The following is a 7,067-nucleotide window of genomic DNA, read 5'->3' as shown; positions in this document are numbered from 1 at the left end:
TTTTTCCACACTAAATAACCCCAAGTGTAATAACCTGTCTTGGTATTGCAGACCCCCCAGTCCTCTAATAACCTGTCTTGGTATTGCAGACCCCCCAGTCCTCTAATAACCTGTCTTGGTATTGCAGACCCCCCAGTCCTCTAATAACCTTGGTCGCTCTTCTCTGCACCCGCTCTAGTTCAGCTATGTCTTTCTTATACACCGGAGACCAGAACTGTACACAGTATTCTAAGTGTGGTCGCACTAGTGACTTGTATAGAGGTAAAATTATCTTCTCCTCATGAGCATCTATGCCTCTTTTAATGCATCCCATTATTTTATTTGCCTTTGCAGCAGCTGCCTGACACTGGCCACTAAACGTGAGCTTGTCGTCCACCAATACACCCAGGTCTTTTTCAGTGACAGTTTTGCCCAGTGTTTTACAATTAAGCATATAATTATACATTTTATTTCCTCTGCCCAAGTGCATTACCTTACATTTATCCCCATTAAAGCTCATTTGCCATTTATCAGCCCAAGCTTCTAGTTTATATAGATCCTCCTGTAATATAAAATTGTCCTCTGTATTGATTACCCTGCAGAGTTTAGTGTCATCTGCAAATATTGAAATACTACTCTGTATGCCCCCTACAAGGTCATTAATAAATATGTTAAAAAGAAGCCGGCCCAATACTGACCCCTGTGGTACCCCACTGTTAACTGAGACCCAGTCTGAGTGTTTTCCATTAATAACCGCCCTTTGTTTCCTATCACTGAGCCAATTCTTAACCCACATACATATATTTTCCCCTATCCCCATTGTTCTCATTTTATGTATCAACCTTTTGTGTGGAACCGTATCAAAAGCTTTTGAAAAGTCCATATACACAACATCCACTGCATTTCCTTGGTCCAAAAAGAGCAATATGGCAAAACAGACAGCAATTTTATTCAAAATACATTAACAAAGTGTTAAAAGTTATGTAGAGATAACACAGCAATGAGGTCCTGCACTGTCCTGCGCGCGTGTCCGGCTGTCTCCCCGTCCCTGGCACGCCTCTGGGGGCGTTCCTAGGCACGCCCCCGGACGCCTGTCCGGGACCTGACAGCTGTGACGCGCGCGCTGCTGTACACCAATGAGCTCCGCGCCCAGTCGATCATGTGACTGGATTGGGGGCGTATATAGTTAGGTCCTTTCTGGTGTACTACACGGCGCCTCTTGAGAAAGAAGAAGCGAAACGCGCGTCGGGGCGCGTCCTTCACCACTTGCACTTTCTGTGGCTCCCCTGGGATCTGGTCGACTGTCCTATACTTAGGTTTCTCCCCTTCTGCTTGTTTGGGTGAGTGCTATGTATTAGACTCTAGGTGCATTTTGGACACTGCAATCTATTATATATTGGTGCCTGATATGGGTGCATCCTTTACCTATTGATCTAAGTCCTTGTCAGTCACTAATTTTTGGATCAGACTCAATATACTGTTTTACTGACTATTGGATTTCCTGCCCCACAATGGGGTTGTTTCCCTCTTAATGGAGGGTTTTTGATTGACCTATTTATGCACCTATTTCTGGACTACTTGTCCTCCTTTTATATGTACCTGCCAGAGTCGGATATCCCACTGTATGATCTCCAGGAGATGTCTTAGCTCTGGCTCCTCTTTTTACCTCATTGCTGTGTTATCTCTACATAACTTTTAACACTTTGTTAATGTATTTTGAATAAAATTGCTGTCTGTTTTGCCATATTGCTCTTTTTGTTCTCCTTTTTTGCATTTGATCGACGAGTAGGCAACACGAACCTGGTGTCTGATTCATTGTTTTCAGCTCCGGGGTTCGCCTTATATTATGCATTTGGCCAGTTTTCTTTCATTTCCTTGGTCCAGTCCGGAACTTGCCTCCTCATAAAAGCTGATCAGATTAGTCTGACAGAAACGGTCCCTCGTAAACCCATGTTGATATTGGGTCATGAGGTTCTTCTTCTTCAGATACTCTATCATAGCATCTCTTAGGAAACCCTCCAGGATTTTACCCACAGTAGAGGTTAAGCTTACTGGCCTAGAATTTCCAAGTTCAGTTTTTGTCCCCTTTTTGAATATTGGCACCACATTTGCTATACGCCAGTCCTGTGGTACCGACCCTGTTATTATTGATCTGGGAGTCAGAGATGCTTCCAGGCATCTTCCCCATGCTGTCCCCATGTCATCTGAGCACTGTTCCCATCAATTTGGGCAATTATTAGGCCCTGTGCAGACCGCCGGGGGGAGCCGCCTGACAAATGCTCGAGTTTCCCATAGACTTACATTGGGCTCGTTGCTCGGGTCGACCCAAGCAACGAGCACCCTAGCATTTTAGTACTAGTTCATCACTAGTCAGGATAATTACCACAGCAATATGGGATCACATGTGATGAGCACGGTTTTAGGCAGCGACCTGGGAGTCAGAAATTCTTCCAGGAGTCTTCCCTATGCTGTTCCCATGTAATTACAGCTCTGTTTCCATTGATTTGGTCAATTTTTAGGTCATCTGCAGACCACCAGGAGAGCCGCCGGAAAAATGCTCGAGTTTCTCATTGACTTACATTGGACTTGTCACTCAAGCATTACGAGTTGGTTGACCCGAGCAACGAGCATTTCAATGCTCTCTCATCTTAAATGACCACCCAAAATTTAATTGAAAAGTAGGGGGTTGGACTTCTCAGAGAAGATTGATAGTATCATTATCATGTAGTGGTCCTGAAATTCTGCTGCAGGAAATCTGCTCTGGATTAGGAAGTAGTTTACCATTATATATGTAGAATAAGTGATGGTACCAAGAGAACGGAATGCTCTGCAGAAGAGGTGAGTACAACGCTCTACGATGGGATTTCTGGATGGGAAACTAAATCTGGGAATTCATCTGCGATGGTTATACAAGTGCCAGGATGGGCTGCCCAGAGCATATCATTATATGGAGGTAATCCTTGGGCACTATGCCCGGGTACGGAGCCATCTCACGGCCCCAGAGACTGTTTATACTGTACTAATACCAGTGTCTGCACCATTCTGAACATCTCCCCACTATGTGGCTCTCCCGACTCCTCATATACAGTGTTATTATTGACCCTGTGTGTTATGTTGATCCTTCAACTCCTCATATACAGTTGTGGTCAAATGTTTTGAGACTGACACATTTTGGTTTTCACATTTTGCGGCCTCAATGTTTTTGGATCTTTTCGTTGGATGTTTCTGTGTTTACTGGTGAATTATAAACATTTCAGAAGATTTTACACTTTTATTGACAAAAAAGTTGAAGTTTCTGTGACGCTTCAATATTCCCAGTGCTGCCCCTTGTTCTCCAGACTTCTGCCCTTCCCCCTGGCAGCTGGATATCAGCTTCTGGGCAGATAGTGACTGATGGCCGCCCATTCTTGTCTCATCAGAGTTTGGTGTTTGCTTTGTGACCTGGTCTATATCATGGGGAAAAAGCATCATCACCACATTGTCCTGGAGGATGGGAGAATTTGTTCTTGGAGGATGATTAGACCCAATTCTCTATTCATGGCTGTGTTCTTCCATGGATCTCATCCATGGATGAGAAGCCCCCACACATTGTAAGTGACCCCCTCCATGGATGAAAAGCTCTGCACATTGTGAGTGACCTCCTCCATGGATGAGAAGCCCCAACACATTTTAAGTGATACCCTCCATGGATGAGAAGTCCCCACACATTGTAAGTGATACCCTCCATGGATGAGAAGTCCCCACACATTGTAAGTGATACCCTCCATGGATGAGAAGCTCTGCACATTGTGCGTGACCTCCTCCATGGATGAGAAGCCCTCACACATTTTAAGTGATACCCTCCATGGATGAGAAGTCCCCACACATTGTAAGTGATACCCTCCATGGGTGAGAAGCCCCCACACATTGTAAGTGATACCCTCCATGGATGAGAAGCATCAACACATTGTGAATGATCCCCTTCATGGGTGAGAAGCCCCCACACATTGTGAGTGATCCCCTCCATGGATGAGAAGCCCCCACACATTGTGAGTGATCCCCTCCATGGATGAGAAGCATCTTCACATTGTGAGTGACCCCCTCCATGGATGAGAAGCCCCCACACATTGTAAGTGATACCCTCCATGGATGAGAACTCCCCACACATTGTGAGTGACCCCCTCCATGGATGAGAAGCCCCCACACATTGTTAGCGATAAGCTCCATGGATGAGAACTCCCCACACATTGTAAGTGATCCCTTCCATGGATGAGAAGCATCAACACATTGTGAGTGACCCCTCCATGGATGAGAAGTATCAACACATTGTGAGTGACCCCTCCATGGATGAGAAACATCAACACATTGTGAGTGACCCCTCCATGGATGAGAAACATCAACACATTGTGAGTGACCCCTCCATGGATGAGAAGCATCAGCACATTGTGAGTGACCCCTCCATGGATGAGAAGCATCAACACATTGTGAGTGATCCCCTCCATGGATGAGAACCCCCGCACATTGTGAGTTATTCCTTCCATGGATGAGAAGCCCCCACACATTGTGAGTGATCCCCTCCATGGATGAGAAGCCCCCGCACATTGTGAGTTATCCCTTCCATGGATGAGAAGCATCTTCACATTGTGAGTGATCCCTTCCATGGATGAGAAGCATCTTCACATTGTGAATGATCCCCTCCATGAATGAGAAGCCCCCGCACATTGTGAGTTATCCTTTCCATGGATGAGAAGCATCTTCACATTGTGAGTGATCCCCTCCATGGATGAGAAGCCCCCGCACATTGTGAGTGATCCCCTCCGTAGATGAGAAACCCCCACACATTGTGAGTGACCCCCTCCATGGATGAGAAGCCGCCGTACATTGTAAGTGACCCCCTCCATGGATGAGAAGCCCCCACACACTGTGAGCGATGAGAAACCTCCACACATTGTGAGAGACCCCCTCCATGATGAGAAGCCTCCACACATTGTGAGTGACCCCCTCCATGATGAGAAGCCTCCACACATTGTGAGTGACCCCCTCCATGGATGAGAAGCCTCCGCACATTGTGAGTGATCCCATCCATGGATGAGAAGCCCCCGCACATTGTGAGTGATCCCCTCCATAGATGAGAAACCCCCACACATTGTGAGTGAGCCCCTCCATGGATGAGAAGCCCCCGCACAAAGTTTGTGCACCCCCGGTCAAAATTCCTGTTATTGTGAACAGTTAGGCAAGTTGAAGATGAAATGATCTAAAAGGCCTAAAGTTAAAGATGACACATTTCCTTTGTATTTTAGGCAAAAAATAAATATATTGGCATTTTTTACATTTTAAAAATTACAAAAAGGAAAATGGGCCGATGCAAAAGTTTGGGCACCCTTGGAGATTTGGGTGCTCATATAGCTTTGACCAAGGTTTTAAACCTTAATTATCCTGTTAGGGTTATGGCTTGTTCACTATCATCGTTTGGAAAGGTCAGATAATGCAAATTTCCCAGCTTTATAAAAACCTCCTCTAACCTTGTGCAAAAATACAGCAGCCATGGGTTCCTTTAAGCAGCTGCCTAGCACTCTGAAAATGAAAATGGTGGAGGCCCACAAAGCAGGAGAAGGCTATAAGAAGATAGCAAAGTGTTTTTAAGTTGCCCTTTCCTCTGTTCGAAATGTAATTAAAAAATGGCAGTTACTAGGAACAATGGAGGTCAATATAAGGTCTGGAAGACCAAGCAAAATTTCAGTGAGAACTGCTTGTAGGAATGCTAGAGAGGCAAATCAGACCCCCCTCTTGACTGCAAAAGACCTTCATGAAGATCTATCAGACGCCAGAGTTATGGTTCATTGTTCTACTGTTCAGAGACACCTGCACAAATACAGCCTTCATGGAAGAGTCATCAAAAGAAACCTCTCCTGCGTCCTCACCATAAAATTCAGCATCAGAAGTGCAAAAGAACATCTAAACAAGCCTGGTGCATTTTGGAAACAAATCCTGTGGACCGATGAGGTTAAAATAGTACTCTTTGGCCACAAATGATCAAAGGTATGTGTGGTGAATAAAGGGCACAGAATTTCAGGAAAAGAACATCTTGCCAACCATTAAGCATGGGGGAGAATCAATCATGCTTTGGGGTTGTGTTGCAGCCAATGGCACGGGGAACATTTCATGGGTAGAAGGAAGAATGGATTCAATGAAATTTCAACAAATTATTGATGTAAACATAACACCATCTGTAAAAAATCTGAAGGTGAAAAGAGGATGATTCTACAAATGGATAATGATCCTAAACACACGTCAATATCCCCTTTTGAGTATCGGGAGGCAGGTGAAGAGTACACCCGGCCCTCAAGGGTGCGCCGCAGTGCGACAGCTAGCGCCAAGTGTAACCGGCACACTGCTCTTGATGGCTAGCAATGGGTCACTTCACCATCACCAAGCATTACATAATAATCATGTAGGTTCTATTATTGTTTTCCTATATCGTCTATTTGTCCACACTGTATATAATTTGTCATATTCAAGGTTCATAAGCTATATTTCTCATCTGTTTTCTCCTGTCTTTCATGTTTAGGTCACCCATTAATATTACCAGTGTCCCATCTCACTGCACTCCAGGATGCCTGGCTAATAACGGATTTTCACTCCCTCATTTATAAAGGACCGCACTTTCTCCATTTACTAATGGATAACTACTATTTCTGTGCACCCTGATGGTGGGTTCCCTTCCCCTTTAATTACTGTGCACGCACCTGCACACTACATTGGTGACTCAGTTCCTCCCCCTTGCAGTATAGCTACGATGTAGCAGAGGCTATGGAACGCATATGCGTTCCACCGCTCCCGGAAGTCACGAGTGACAGGAAGTCGCGATACACATGACTTGAAGGACCTGTAGGTCCTCAAGGCATTGGCACATAGGACGCTCTGTTCAGGCAGAACGCGCCTCCACCAGAACCACCAATGAGACTGCGGGACTGAATATAAAAGGAATTAGCATTCCACACTTCCTCACAGCACGTGCAGCCTTATCCACCCTCACCCCAGGCACAGGTATGATACCGCTAATGAATGAATGGGACCGTGAGTGTTTATATATACACTAGCCACTGCTG

General features: G+C 45.3%; 1 protein-coding gene across 1 annotated transcript in view; it reads left to right on the top strand.

Annotated features, from left to right (window-relative positions):
* Positions 1-6,806: 6,806 nt before the first annotated feature.
* CRYAA (crystallin alpha A) overlaps positions 6,807-7,067 on the top strand; it is a 57,020-nt gene continuing 56,759 nt past the window's right edge. Inside the window, exon 1 of the transcript XR_012314241.1 lies at positions 6,807-7,005. The gene's annotated coding sequence lies outside the window, so the exon portion shown is untranslated. The remainder of the gene's footprint in view (positions 7,006-7,067) is intronic.

Source organism: Phyllobates terribilis, unplaced genomic scaffold (assembly GCF_046119375.1).
Source record: "Phyllobates terribilis strain yellow unplaced genomic scaffold, ASM4611937v1 Scaffold_2__4_contigs__length_985480577, whole genome shotgun sequence".
Classification (NCBI taxonomy): Eukaryota; Metazoa; Chordata; class Amphibia; order Anura; family Dendrobatidae; genus Phyllobates; species Phyllobates terribilis.
The sequence above is the reverse complement of the archived record's forward strand: the minus strand, read 5'-3'. Positions and strand labels throughout refer to the sequence as shown.